General features: G+C 52.3%; 1 protein-coding gene across 1 annotated transcript in view; it reads left to right on the top strand.

Annotated features, from left to right (window-relative positions):
* Nucleotides 1-15,300, top strand: part of TNRC6C (trinucleotide repeat containing adaptor 6C) — a 331,542-nt gene that overhangs the window by 128,929 nt on the left and 187,313 nt on the right. The gene's annotated exons all lie outside the window — the stretch shown is intronic.

The raw sequence follows: 15,300 nt of genomic DNA on the forward strand, positions 1-15,300 counted from the left end.
GAGGTCGCTCTGCGTTTGGGGTTGGTTTTCCCCAGCAGTGCGAGGAGCGCAGGTCTCACCTGGGGCTGGATGCGTGGTGAAGCCAGGCTGAGATGTGGGGGGTCCCGGTGACCCCTTTTAGCCATCCAGCCACTGCTGTGCGTCGCTGCCCCTCCTCAAGGCTCCTTCATGCTGTAACCAGCTTCTTGCTATAGCGTTTCTTATTTAAAACGGCTTGTGCTGAGGAGCTTGAAGGGCTTTTCAACTTTAATTAAGCCTCGCTACACACTTGTGTTCTGGGAAGCGATTATCGCTCTTATCGTGTAGAGGTAGACATGGGAGGTCGCAGGGCTCTGCCCAGGGTCACCCAGCTGGGCAGCGACGGGGTTGGGAAGAGGTCCAGGACACCCACCCCTCCAGCCCTCCTGACAGCACCCTTGCTATCAGACACCGCTTCCCGTGTGTTGTTCGAACAGACAAATTAAGGTAGCAAACTCTAGTTTGCTTGACTATAGTCTGGTTTCCAGAAAATCTATGTAAGGCACGTTGCAGTCCCAGAAAAATAAAAAGAAGGCGGAAGTGTTACAATGATGAACTGCTCTTTATAAAGAAATGTGATACAGGGCTAGGTAGGAAAGCCTGATCCTTAGAATGGTCAGGGACTTAGCCTTTAATTGAGGAGGGCCCTTGTCATCATTATGGACATAACCCAGAAAAACTCTTCAGAAATTTTTTGTTTGCCTGTCGGCCCAGCTTTTACAGCCTCCCTCGGTCAGGCTGGGCAGACGAGTGTGCACCAGGCACTGCCGAGGGTTTCCTTCCCCTGCAATCTGGGTGCGGACAGGAGCGGGCACTGGGAGCAGAGCTTGCCGGGCACCGAAGCCCCAGGGCAGACGTGGGGGTTTGCTCTGCACGCCCCTGGCTCATGGCTGTGTCCCACTGGCAGCTGCTGCGTATGGGGAAACTCACTGCATTTTTCCCTGGTTTTACAGCCCACAGCGGTGTCCTTTCCCCGTCGCAGGTAGCTGGGGGGATACAGCAGCTACGGCAGCATTTGCTGCAGCTGCTGGTTGCTACAGGTGGTGGGAGCGGGCGATGGTTTCAAGAGCTATTGAACTTAGTGTTTGAATCACTGGTAAGAAGTGTAAGATATACGAGGAGTATTTATGGTCCTGCTTTTATCCCAAGGGTGAGAAGCAAGAGGGCTGTCCTGGTTTCGGCTGGGATAGAGTTAAATTTCTTCCTAGTGCTGTGTTTTGGATTTAGTATGAGAAGAATGTTGATAACACGCTGATGTTTTCAGTAGTCTCCTAGTCAAGGACTTTTCAGCTTCCCATGCTCTGCCAGGTGCACAAGAAGCTGGGAGGGAGCATAGCCAGGACAGCTGACCCAACTGGCCAACGGGGTATTCTATACCATATGACGTCATGCTCAGTATATAAATAAGAGGCGTGGTCCAGGAAGTAGCAATCGCTGTTTGGGCGTTGCTCAGCGGGTGGTGAGCAATTGCATTGTACATCACTCATTTTGTATATTCTATCGTTATTGTTGTTGTTATTATTAATATTATTATTATCATTTTCCCTTCCTTTTCTGTTCTATTAAACTGTCTTTATCTCAATCCACGAATTTTACTTTTTTTTTTTATTCTTTCCCCCATCCCACTGCTGGGGGCAAGGAGTGAGCGAGCAGCTATGTGGTGTTTGGCTGCCTGCCGGGTTAAACCACAGAAGGGCAGCCACCACCTTGATGTGCTTTGGCCCTTCGAGTACCTTGTGCGTGGCCCAGACTGCAAAAAGATCACTACCAGGAAAGCTTTCCAGGTTGGAGACATCCTCACTGCTCTGCCTGTACCCTATCTATCCGTGCTTGGGCACAGCTTCTGGAGCTGCCAAGATGTATTTAACCCTGTGGCTGCTGCATTGCAACGAGAGACCATTAGCAAGCCAAGCAGCCAATAAATCCCTCTGTGCTGAGAGTGTAGGCGTTTATTTTGTTAAGTAGACAGTGTGTAGTGAAGAGTGTGATGAGAAAGGAGGGAGGGCTGGGCGATGTAGAAGAAGGGATAATTAAAAAAATGAAAGGCAATCTTCCCAATTGCATGGACTGTTTTCAGGGGTTGCATTCCTCAGGCTATGTTTGAGATCTCAGGGTCTTCTCTGCAGTGTGTCCTGCCGCTGGGCTGGGCGAGGGAAGGATGGGGCAGCTTCAGCCGAAGAGATGGGGAAGTCCTTTTCTCCTGCTCTCTCTTCCCATGTTTGGTTGGTGGGCAGGACCCACTGACTGCGGTGGTGATCTAAAAGGAAGCAATGGACCTTTTTTCATGGTGGTCTTCCATTGAAGTCAGCTGGTGCTTTGCTCTCACAGACTTTAAAAACTGAGTTTTGGGCGTTGGTGCTTCCCATTCTCCTTCACCTAATGACTCACCACCAAAAACCCTGGAGCCAGTCAGTTTGAGCTGGGCTGCTGCGAGGATTTTCCTCTGCTGATATGAGTATCAGGCTAAACCGAAATACTTGTTTATTGTTGTGGTTTCCCCTCATTTTATTTGCTTCTGAGCCTCAAGCATGAGAAAGCAGACACCTGGGTGTTAAATGGCTGTTCGCTCTTTGCAGTTATTTCTTGGGTTGCTTTCTGAGGTCTTGCAGACCCCAGCTGGGAGAGGCTGCGTCGGGCAGGGACACTGCCTGCTCCTGCCTTGTGGGAAAGGGCTTTTAATGCAGTGGAAACAGAGGGAAAAGGGTAGTGTTGGTGTGGGGAAAGCGACGTGCCCACTTTGCAGCATTAGGGACAGAAATGTGCGACTAACGTAGAAATCAGCCAAGTTTATTCCTAACTGACTAAAAAACTGTTCCTGCACTCAGTGCTGAGCAGAGGGCGCGTATCCTCTGCTGCCTGGGGCAGGCGTTGGGGAAAGCCCGGCTGGGGCCACCAGCACCCGCTGCCGGGATATCCCGAAGGCGGTGGAGGGATTCGATGCTCCTGCTCAGCTTGAGCTTTTTTTTTTTGCATCAGCATTGCACTTCTGCTTACAGCAGGGCTCCCCACCAGGCAGTCCTGCAGGTTTGCAGCCTTTTGTCTCCAGCACCGGCTGCAACGATGGGCGACTGCCTGCTCCCCTGCCTGCTCCCCTGCCTGTGCCCCTGCCCGCTCCCCTGCCGGCGCCTCTGCCTGCTCCTCTGCCTGCAACCGACCCAAACGCAGGCAACGCGCGGCAGCTGCTGCTGAGCGGGATCCTCAGAAGGACGAAGAAAAAGTGCAGGCACTGAGGACTGCGTGCAGAGCCGCTATTGAGGGCCTGGAGACCAATTAGACTATATTAATTACTTTTTGAGCTAGCCTGCAGCTTTTTGAAATTCCAGCGTCATCCCCACCACGAACACCTTTTAGATCCTTCAAAGGGCCAGAGCTGCCGCGTACCCCGGGCAGGCTGAAATCTCTCGAGTTGCCCAGGCTCAATTATGTCTTTCAACACAGCTTGTCACCTCTAATCCGAAGGCCCAAATGTGAGGGCACTGACCTTTTCAAGTCTCGGAAAGGTTGCTCAAATGAGGATGACAACCCAAAAGGAAAAAAAAAAGGGAAAAGAAAAAAGGGGAACAGGAAACTCCATGTGACATGGAAATAATTTCTCGTGTTCATGAAGGGCTTTACTCCGCCTTCATTTACATAATTTATCAATTTAGAGATTAGTAAAATTGTACGGCCTGCAAGGAGAGGCAAATTGGTGCATTGCAAAGCTTTACAAAAGATCTGTCCTAACCCTGATAGGAGAGAGAATGAACTGCCAGCCCTGGACAAAGCTTTTCAGTGCTAAAAAATGATAACGTCAGTGTTGGCTTTGCCTCGAATTTGTATTTTACACAATGAAATGAGGGAGATTTCTGCCAAAGTCCTGAAACTGTGGTAAATATTTTCAGGTTCTTTGTTTTAAATTCATTAGAAGGGGAGGTTATAGATGCAGTGGGGGTTAATCTTTTGTGGGGGGAGGTTGTTGTTATTTATATTATAGTATAAGGACGCTGAGAGGGCTGGTAGTTTGGTTGGTTTTGATGGAGAAGATATAAAAATTTAATGATGGAAAACAGATATGCAAAGCAACAACAAATTATCTGCCTGAGTTGTGCTGCTTTTTCCTGGGCAAAACACAAATAAAGAAAGTGCATAAATGATAATGAACTAAAATGTCAATAATTGAAGATCTGAGTCACATGGGTAGGGAAACTTTTGTACTAATTATCCAAGTTTCAATCTTGCAGCGTCTCTTTCAGGAACAGACAGCTTTAGCTATTTGAATCATTTCTTGATCACGCAAACATCCGTTGAAAGAAATTCATTTTTCTTCCGTGCTTTTCAGCTCTTTTCCATAGCCCTGGGATGTGACTGTCTTTATATTAATAGGAACTGCTGCCTGACAACCATTAAATGCGCATTTAAGCCTTTTGCATACCCTGAACATGCTATAGCTGTTCCATGTCATGACTGCTGACGAGCGGGGTCAGGCCCTTTCCTCAGTAGATATTGCTGAGCCTATTAGGCTCTAACGGGGTTAGAACAATTGATATTTACAGCCCTGCCGCGGCCAGCCAGGCTGCTGCAGCCAGCCAAGGGCTGGCAGCACGAGGGGTCCGACACTGAGGGAGGTAGAAAGGGTTTTCTCTCAGTCCCCAAAGCAGGGGGAATGAGGGGGAGGAGGTTGCTGGCTGGGTGGGATGAGTGTTGCTGCTTTTCTGACAGCACCAACTTACTAGACAAAGTCTTTTGGAAATGCTATGGCTTGTCAGGTGGGGTTGCAACGGCAGGGCTCTGCTCGCCGTTTCTCCCTGGGATGCCAACGCGCCCTTTGCCCGGTCTCTGCTCTGGTCCCGTCCGAAACGCGCAGCGCTGGCACTACTGGTGCACCACGCACTGGGATCCGCGGGCGACAGGGGCCGGGTAAATGCCCGGCAGCGATCACCACTGAGCACAACCCGTGCTCCGCCTAATCGAGGGGTTTGGCAGTGTTGTGATTATAACACAACCGGTGAGTTTTGGTTGATGAATGCTTTTGGGTAAGGCACAGAAAAAAGTCAGAAACTCAGCGTACACGGAAATGGCGCAACTAGAGACTGGCTAAAGCCAGTGGTTTGGAGTCGTCGTGCTGCTCGCGCCGCGCAGATGATTCCCCAGGGGTGGAATCCCCAGGGCTTCCCAGAAGCTGGAGTTTTGCACGTCCAGGTGACATGGCAAAGACCTGAGGTGAAACTTGAGAAGGTCATTAGTTGGAAGTCCATTACTTGGTTTTCTGGGTTTTTTTTTTCTTTGGCTTCAGACAGAAGTGGAAACCAGAGCAGAGCCTGACCTGGTTACATAAAAGAAAATGTAAAAGTAACTCGCTGTCCTGGTTTCGGCTGGGATAGACTTAAATTTCTTCTTAGTGCTGTGTTTTGGATTTAGTATGAGAAGAATGTTGATAACACACTCATGGTTTTAGTTGTTGCTAAGTACCCTGCTAGTCAAGGACGTTCAGCTTTCATGCTCTGGAAGAGGCTGGGAGGGAGCATAGCTGGGACAGCTGGCCTGGCTGGCCAACGGGGTATTCCGTACCGTGTGACATCATGCTCAGTATATGAATGGCAGGCGTGTTCCAGGAAGTAGCGATCGCTACTTGGTTGTTGGTCAGCGCGGGTGGTGAGCAATTGCATTGTGCATCACTCATTTTGTATATTCTATCATTATCATCATCATCATTATTATTATTCCTATTTTCCCTTTTCTGTTCTATTAAACTGTCTTTATCTCAACCCACGGGTTTTTCTCACTCTTACCCTTCCGATTCTCTCCCCATCCCACTGGGGGGGCGGAGTGAGCGTGCGGCTGCGTGGGGTTTGGCCGCCTGCTGGGTTAAACCACGACACTCGTGAGTGTGAGAAGGGAAAGCGCAGGAGAAGTGGACCCGTGTGACAGTTCCCGGAGCTGTCCCGGCTCCAGCAGAGATGCTCCTGCTCCTCGGTTGGACCGCTCTTACGGGGTGATTATTTCAGCCTACAGAATCCTGTTGTTGCAATTAAACACTCAGAAAGAGCGGAAAACAGAAGGGAACAGAGTGAATAGAGAGGTGAAAGAGCCTCGCCAGGGCGAGTATTAAGAAATTATCTTCAGCTCTGAAATGGTTTTGGGCCCAGAAGACAAGACAGAGAAGGGAGATGATAGACTTTGCTTGGAGCTGGGACTTTGGAGGACAAGAGGGACAGCTCTGCCAAACAGGGTCCAGACAGGTTTTTGGGTTTCGGCGTTAGGACGAGACTCGCTGGAGCACCGGCTCGGGGCACTTCTGGTCCGTGCCTCACATCTGCTGCTTCTCCCATGTGCAGAGAGGACTTAGGGAAAAGGATGAGGAAAATGAAGAAAGGCCTGGTATTTCCTTTCACCTAGGGATGTCACAGGCTTTGCAGAGATGGGCAGGTACGGTCTGATAAAGGGAGAACTTGCGAACGGAGCGGGTTAAATGACCACCAAGGTGAGGCATTTGTGTGCTTAGGAAAGAGAAAGCAGAGCTCCTGAGCCCCAGGCTTCCTGATCCATGCAACTAAACAACAAAAAAATATAGAAGAAAACTGACTAAAACTCATTCTTTCCGCTAACTGCAGGTGACCGTTTTCCCAAGGTAGTTGTTCTCCTCTTTATTCCACTCGCTTTAGCATTCACGGTGCACAAGCAGCCAGCTCGCTCCCTCCCAGCAGGATACAAATGTCAGTCAAGACAAGGGAAGTCCGAATCCCCCATGTCACAGCGTGACAAGGAGGCCTGGATGCTGGTTAAGGGAAGAGAGTAAAGGCTGATGTGGCACTCTCCATGTTAAAAAGACTTTGAACGGGCAAGTAGGTGTCAGCGCAAGGTGACTGAACAACAACCCGGGTGTCCTTAGGGTGCACTTGCCTCTACAGCAAGAGCTGTCTGTGTGCAGATCGCCCGCTGCAAGTGCCAGGCATCCGGCGGAGTGGCTGGTGTTGCTGCTACTTTTTCTTTTTTTCCCTTTTATTTTTAAAAAAATATGTGTTTTGGAGTTGTGGGCGAGGTGGAGATGGGAAGTTGCATCAAGAAAAAGCACCCAAACCGTGCAAGAAGCTGCCCGAGGCAGACGGACGTGCTGTGGCTCGTGGCCCAAACGCCGCTGGCGATGCGGCAGGGATGGGGCCGGGCTGGTTTGTGCCACCCCTGCAGAGGGGAGCCCCGATTTCAGCCTCGCCTTCCTTCCAGCCGCCCGTTGCCATTTTAGCTGGCGGTGCAGCACCGTGCCGCATCCCCGTGCCCGGTGCCAGCTGGGCTGGCGGCTCTGGCCGAGGCGAACCCCCGGCAGCAGGGTTGGATGTATGGCCCCGGGCACCCACCGCCCCCTCGCAGCCCCTTCCCCACCCAGGGCACCCGCCGTCGGGCAGCGCTGCCCACCCCGAGCTGCCGGCGCCGCCTGCTTTTGTCTCGCTGGCAGCGCGCGGGGACGACTCGCTTTGATTAATATTAACACTGCGTCAGCGGCTCCTTCCCCACCGTTTGAGCAGAGGACTTCTCCTTCAGCATCGATCCCCCCTGCGCCCACCAAGGGGGTGAGGATCGATAGGCGAAGTGCGGGCACAGCTCGCCTGCCACCTTTTATTTATTCCTCCCTCTTATTTATTTATTAGTTAATCTGATTTATAATTTTTCCAGCAGCTTTCATCTACCGCAGGGCAGCCTGGTCTGTCTGGGGGGGTGTCAGTCAGCCGGTTGGCCATGGGGATGGGCTCTCTCTGGCGAAATTGCCTGCGAAACAGTGCAAACCTCGGTCCGGCAGCCCCCGTCTGCCACGGAATATTGTCATCCCAGTGCCGTCTGCTGGGACGGCGCTGCCGGGCACCCCCCACCCTGCCCGCCATTGCGCAGCCCTCCGCCGCGCGCTCCCCCCCGCCGCACGCCTCCTCTGCTCGCAGCATCTCTCCCCTCCGCATCCGCTATAATTGACATTTTCCATCTGACAGGTTCTGTTTTCCCTTCCCGCAGTTGCTAAGGAAACCGGAGAGAGGGCCCGGGAGCCATTAGCTGCCGTCATCGCCTGCCCGTCCGCAGAAATGTCACTTCTGCTAACGAACACCGGAGGAAAAAAGAACAAAAAAAAAAGTTAAAACCTGAACAAAACACAGCGCCAAGCTGCCGCCGTGTTAAGTCAGGGGGACGGTGTAAGGGCCCCCCGTGTCACCTCCCCGCGCGAGGGTGCTGCGTCCCCAGCCCGATGCAGTGGCGGGGCTCAGCATCCTTTGCCTGTCGGCCCTTGCGCAGCGTGGGGCAAGGGGTCGTCCCGGGCGGGCACTGGTGCCCACGGACTGTCCCCAGCCGTGGGGAAGGGCAGAGAGGTGCCCGTGGGGGTTTCTGGACCCCCAAATGGAGGTGTCGAAGCCCCAGCTGCCCTCCTGCAGCGCATACCGGGGCTGCAGGGACACGAAGAGCCTCCCCCGGGCTGCTTGCTGCCTTCTCCCGCTGCCCTGCTGAGATTTTAAACTCTCTTGAAGCGCTTTGTTATTAAAAAGTAGACGGTCACCCTCGCCGCTCCCCCCCACGCCTTTGCCACCTCCCCCACACGGTGGGTGGGGAGACGGGCTGTGGCAGCCCTTACAACTCCCTGTCGAATTAAGTTTACAAAAAGCAAACATCCGTTGACCAAACCGCTGCGGTTCTGCATCGTGCTATGCGCAGGTTGCCGTGTCGTGTGGAAGTTAAGACTTTGCTGCCGTCTTCATAAATTCCTGTGGTGTTCCTTCCGCTTCTGTTCAGAAACTTTTATTCCCCGTCATAGTTTCTTCATTCCCTTCCCCTCTTATTTAGAGAAATGCCAATTTTCTACTAATTGGAAAATCAGATACAACGCGATCCAGTGGCTCGTTGGAAATCCCACATGCAATCTGTGGTGGAGCTGGGGAGAAAGCTAAAATTTCCTGCAATCCATTTTGGAACATTTTCCACGCGACTGTAATTCTTTACTCCTTCATCCAGACATCAAACCGAAGGAGACCCGGGCTCCTCAGAGACCCTGCCAGCTCCACACACCCCCAGGTTGTCCTCTACAACCAAATGAAGATAGAAATCCTTCTCTGTTCTATCAAGTCTGCGTGACCAATGCGATTACTGTAGATTCAATGAAAATTTATTTCTTTTGCTCGTGGAAGTGCTCACATGCAGCAAAACCTTCAGGGACTTTTGCTTCATTATTTGACATAACTCAGTGCACACTCACAAAATAACATTTTTGAACATTTGTCACAATCGGGTCTGGTTTTGGTGAGACTGTGCCACGCTACGTCTGGGACCAAGAACGGTATCTTTGCCAAATCTCAAGTTTTAAGAAAATCTTGAACTACTTGGAGGTTCAGATGACCTCTGAGAAGTTTGAATTTCTGGTCTCTGGCAAGTTAGTGTTTGACTTTTGGGCTGGGTTTTGTCGTTTCCTACTTGTGGTCCTTTGTCAGTGGTGGGCAGAGAAACGCAGCCTCAGAGCAGAAGGCACCAGACCCATCTCCCCTTCTGAAGCATCGCCAGGTGAAGGGTTGCAGCCCTGCATTTCCCCTCACAAATCTACGCCAACACAAAACTACGAGCCGGAGCTCTTCACGGGGTTTCTTGTGCCATAGCTGTGCCCGCTCCGAGCAGGCAGCTGAGGGTTAATTTGGCAGGCTGCTGGCTGAAGGCAGCGGGTAATTGGGTGCTAAGGGTGGCGGCGAGGGCCGTGCCCTCTGGACCCTGAGAAGCAGCTGGAGACGGTGCCACGAGCATGGCGCAACTTCTTGTCTCCGTTACCCAAACCACGTTTCCAGCCTCTCCCGCGCGTTTGGGTGCTACTTGTCGCAGGTGCGTGAGAAGCAGAAGACTCGCTCAGCTTCTTTAGGATGGGCACAGGAGGCCAGCAAAGCTGGAGGGGACGGGACGGTGCGTGACGAGGTTTTCTCCGCGTTTTGCCACCACAAGAGCCCTCCTTCCCCAGGCGCCAGCTGTGTTAGCGGGGGGATGCACCCTCCCGCCCAGCCCCGTGCTGGCCTTGGGACTGTGGACCCCCAGCACCACCGGTACGCTGCCGCTGCCTTGCCCGCAGCTACCTCTGGGGAGTGTTTCCCTGACTTTAGAGCAAGAAATGGCCACGTAAAATGAAATCAAACACCTCCCTGAGCGGGTGAGGCAGTCCCGGGCGCTGCGAGGCGATGTGCGGGAGGAAGAGGAGGGACGGAGCCTGCCGAGCGCTGGCTGGCGAAAGGGGAGGGGGGCCCCGGAGAGCCGTTGACTGGTGCGTTGGCTGTTTGGTCTTCTGCTTTTATTTATTTTTCCTCGGCGGAGAGTGAGCAAGCCCCAAGGAGAGACCTGATGTATAGAGCTTTATTTCCGTCTCCTGCCCGCTTGATGGTATTCTTCCTTACCTCTGCGGGTAACTGTGGGCTCTTTAGTGGCAATGACTGCATCTGTTATGCAAGGCTGAGGAAGTGGTGAAATAACAGCATGAGAAATGTGCTCGAATGAGTATTCAAATGCGAACATAACGAGTGCAGTCAGTGTAGCACCGAGTCCTGAGGGACCTGGGAGCTTCGGTTCGACTTTTATTTCTTTAAAAAGAAAGCCTTAACCCTCCCACCCCCTGGGTATTATTTTCAAATTAATTACTCTCATTACATTAATTGTGTGAGTGCCTGTTCCATTTTCCCCCCTTTCAGCGGGTTAGGCTAGAACAGGGCTGCTAAAAATATAGAACCTAGGAATTACACAGCAACAATTAATCCAGAAAAAGGAATGCTATTGCTGCACACACTGTCCTTGTTTAACAGATAATAAATAACAATTAATAAATGATCCTGGGCTGGAGCACTCCCTCCCCCCAGATGTAATGCTGATAAATTTCTCCCTCGCTTGGGGGTTAGGGAACGCCGGCTGTTTAAAGGCAAACTACAAATCTAAAATGAAAATTGAGTTCTGCCTTGTCATATGGCTCAAATGCCCTCCCGTCTAGGCTGGGGTGGGCATTCATCGCAGCTGTGATGTATGTTTTAATTTACCTAGTATATGTTATTAGATTATAAGCCCCTTAGGGCAGGGATCTCATGTTTTATACCTCTAAAGCACTGCACACACCTATTGAACTATATAAATACCTTTTACAAAATGAATTTGTCCTCCTGCTGTGAAATCCTGCCGTGCCTCCTGGTTTGCATAAATATCCTAGGACATACCGGTCTGCGGCGATTTTGACACGGGGCTCCTGCGGAAACCCTGGTGGTGCCGATGTCCCAAACGCCGTGACAGATCTGGCTGTGCTGGAGAGGGGAGAAAGGTCCAAGAGATTTTGAACTGTTTCGGTTTTTTGGTTTTGTTGTTTTGGTTTTTTTTTCCAAAAACTGTAGTCTTTCCTAGTATGTTTCCCGGGGGAGATGCTGGAAGCCTGGTAAACGGGGACACTCAGTGAGTATTTCATGGCGTGGCTCCATTCCTGCTCTAGTGCTGCGTTTCCCAGGGCTGCCCGGGGCAGGGTGGGTTCTCCTCCCGCCCGACTTGTCTCCTGGGTTCACCCTTGCTCTACACCTCACCAGCAACGGGCGACCTAACCCACTGGATTTTCACTTCTCCTGTGTTTTCATTTTTTTAATCCTACCTTGCTAAATTTCTGGTTTAATACCAAAGCATCCCTCTCCCCCGGCTTTGGTGCTGTAGTGCAGCATCTTTTCACTGAGGGTCTTCAAAGCACCAAAGGGAGTGACGTGCCAGGGCTCAGTGAAACACGGCGGGACGAGCTCACCTTCAGTTATTTCTGCTTGAATTCTGGGAGCCGTAAAAGAGTGTGCAGGCTGCTGCCTGCCCGTATGGGTGGTTGTGCGGTCTGGACTCACCTGCCCTGACCCAGTCCCCAAGTACTCTATCAATAAACTCCTCTGCCAAACTCACAGCTTCTGCTGAAGTTACAGAATATCTTAATGAAAATATCCGGACTGAAAACACTTGAGAATCTACTGTATCTCGTAAGTTGATTTCACTTAAGTTTTTGGGTTTTTACATTAATATGCATCTCTCTTCTGGTCTAAGCTATTGGACTTTCTTTTTTTTATCCATTTATACTGAATTATTAAGAGGAACGGGCAGATAGATTCATGTCTCTAAACTTTCTTCTCTGATCACTGCCAAATGCAGGCTTTGTGCCCCTCATGTGAAGTGCTAACTCAAAAAAGTTCATTAGTTTGTTCTCATTAAGTAAAAATGTATATTATTAAAGCAGAGAAATCTGGAGTTAATCCCTGACTTGAGTAGAGGTGCTTGCTATTTACACTGTTTTTAATGGCATAAAACTTACCAAGTGCTCATACCTCCATGCTCCCAGTAAAACAGCACGACCAGAAATGACTGATTGCCTGAACTATTCAAAGAATACGTAGAATTTCCTACTGTGTGAGAAAGGCAGAACAAAAGGTGAGCCAAGAGCTAAACGGGATTAGGTGGTAAAATATTTTTGCTTGCCCTGCTTCTGCAAATACGGCTCCAATATGGCTGTGATATTCCGGGAGGACTGACCTTCCCAGTGCAATATTCCAGCCTGCTTTCCGTGGGTGGATCTCAGAGGAAGATAACTTCAGGGCTCCCGTAGCAGGGGGGTTGAACAAACTCTGCTCACCTCCAGGTCTCAGCAGAAAGCTGCTCTGCTGTCTCAGAAATGCTTCTCCAGGTGCTTCCTCAAATCTTGGGGAGCCTCTGTGCTAGAGGGGAGACCTCCAGTCAGCAAGCTCCTGCAGTGCAATCGCATCATTAAATAATCCTTAGGATGTTTTGAGAGGATTTTCACAGTAGTGTTTATTATCTAAACTCTAGGCTGCTCTTAATGCCCTGGCTGCTGTCTGAAAGGGAGCAAGGGGGGAATCCGCACCTTGTTCTTTGCATCAGCCCAGACTTTAATAAGAAGCTGAGTTGTCTGGAGCTCACAGCAGAGCGGGGATGAAAATCTGGCGGGTGACACCACCATCCTGTAGGAAATTGGTCACGGGGGCCGTTCCCTACTTTCCTTCCACTTCTGCACGGGGAGGCCATGGACCGAGGTGCACGCCAGGCCAGCGTGCGATGTCATGAGAGCAAACCGGTGTGCCCCCTCCCCCCGGGGCCTTGTGCAGGTTTATACGGCCGACCGTGATATCAGTGCACTTGCTAATCAGCTGGTGTGAGATCAGCGTCCCTGTTGCTAATATTGAAGAAGTGTTTCCTTCATTACTCGTGAAGGACACGGCTGAGCAGAGCTCTGCGTGATGTCCCACAGCTGCTTCTTTCGGTTCGGTCCTGCGTGAATCGCCCTGCCCCAGCTGGCCACGGTGCCTCTGGAGAGCACAGCGCGTGTGCCACGGGATGTCTCCGGAGCTGTCTCGCCAAGTGGGGATGCTGGGTGGGGGACAGCAGGCTGGGTCAGCTCCACGCGGTGGCCCCAGCCACGTCACGGCTTGGCCGTTTGCGTTGCATGAACCGGGTGGAAAATGATTAATTAGTTTTCACTTGGCTCAAGCTCACTGCTCGATCTGCGTGTGCCTTGGAAAGCTGTGGACAGACCTGGCCCAAAACCAGGGAGCCTGGAGACAAATTGGGAAGATGGAGAAACACAACACAAAACGTGATCCAGTAAAACAAAGGAACAATGTTTCCCAACTTCAGATTTTTAGAAAGGTTCATTTGGGATTTGGTTTGGCTGGGAGCGACGGTGAGCCAGCCCCATGGCGTCAGGCCATGGGCAGATGTCCTCTCCTGGGTCCAGCTGTCCCCGCTGGGGCTGTAGCACTGCAGCTGTTGGGGGTTCCCATGCACGCGGCTCTGGGAAAGGACTTTGGAGGGTGCGGTTCTGGCCCGGCGATTCCCCAAAAGCCACCCGGAGGGGTGCCACCCTCCCCAGCTTGCTCCCATCTCCGGCACATTGCGGCAGGGCCAGCAGCGCTGCCGCGTGTGTGACCGTTTCCAAATGATTTGCACGTGTTGGCAGTTGCCTGGAGAGAGCTTTTTCTCCTGTTTTCTGTGCTGGTGTTTTGCTTCGTTCACGTTCTCGGCTGCTTCCCCCAGGAAGGAAACATCAGGAGGGTTTTATGCCTCAAACAAGTTGGGGCATGAGCCAGGTCTGGGGCAGACCCCTTTGGCAGTAGGGTGGTCCCCCAAGTCATTGGCCACCACAAGGGCAGATGCTTTGCACAGCATCAGTGTCTGGGCTTTGCCAAGGGTCTGCTAAGACCTCCACGGTGTCCAAGGTGAGGAAGGTGCGAGTCCCTGTGTCACCGGGCTGAGGCCAGAGGTAGCTGGGGTTGCTGACCACCCCCAGTCCTTGTGCAGCCCCCCGGCCGCCTCGAAGCCTGCCCCTGCTCACTGTCCAGGGCCCTGGGGCCCTCCCTGGTCCTCTCCAATGCCGCACCATCTCCTGGGTCTTTCTGGGGTTGCTCTGGGAGAAGGGGAGATGTCCACCCAGCCCCCTCAGGAGAGCAGTTTCCCATTAGCAGGTTGACCCTTTGCCAGCAAATGTCTTGGGGCAGCATTTGGAGCTGGTAGCATCAGCACAGGAAGGTGGTACTGAGAAAGCACTCTCTCCCAGTACGCACGCGTGCTGGCCAGCCATTTACCTGGAGCATCCCTGGCCACCAGCCTGGCTCCAGGTGTCTCACAAACTAGATCCCACGTGCGGTCTCTTCTGTAAGCAGCCGTCGGCTTCATCTAGACTTTCTCGAAGCTGCTTCCTGCTTGCAAAGCAGGGTCCAGTGCTGCAGGGATGGGCAACATAAGCCCAATCACCCCAAGATACCTTCATTCTCCATGGACTGGACATGAGACTGTGGCTTTGCTCTGTCCTCTTGAAGGGCTCCTCTATTTGCCTCCCACCTCCTCTGCAGGCGCATTGGAGTCAGACCTTCATTTTATGGAGCGGGAAAGCACTGAAATTCAGCTATTTCACATAGTGAGGAAGTCACGGAAAGGGGAGGTCGTGTTCCTGTCCTCCAAGCACCGTCCAGCCCCTCCGGGTCTGCGGAGAGGTGGTGCACGGCGAAGGTTCCTGCTGCCTGCAGGACCGGCAGGGCTGGCGCGTGGGGGGCCAGGGCCACCTCGGTCCCTACACAGCACAGATTTGGGGTCAAGCTGGTGGCTGGGGTCTGTAGGGGCAGACGCCTGCACCCGCATGGCAATTGCAGAGCAGGGTGCTGGTTTTCCGCCTGCACAGACACGCGCAGCCGCTGCAGCGGGAGCTGTTCCCGGGGATGCCGGGGCTGGCCGCGGTGCTTCGGGCACGCCGGTGCGCTGCGGCTCCTCGTCCCGGGGAGGGACGCAGACCGG

The sequence above is a fragment of the Calonectris borealis genome, chromosome 20 (assembly GCF_964195595.1).
Source record: "Calonectris borealis chromosome 20, bCalBor7.hap1.2, whole genome shotgun sequence".
In the NCBI taxonomy this organism is placed as follows: Eukaryota; Metazoa; Chordata; class Aves; order Procellariiformes; family Procellariidae; genus Calonectris; species Calonectris borealis.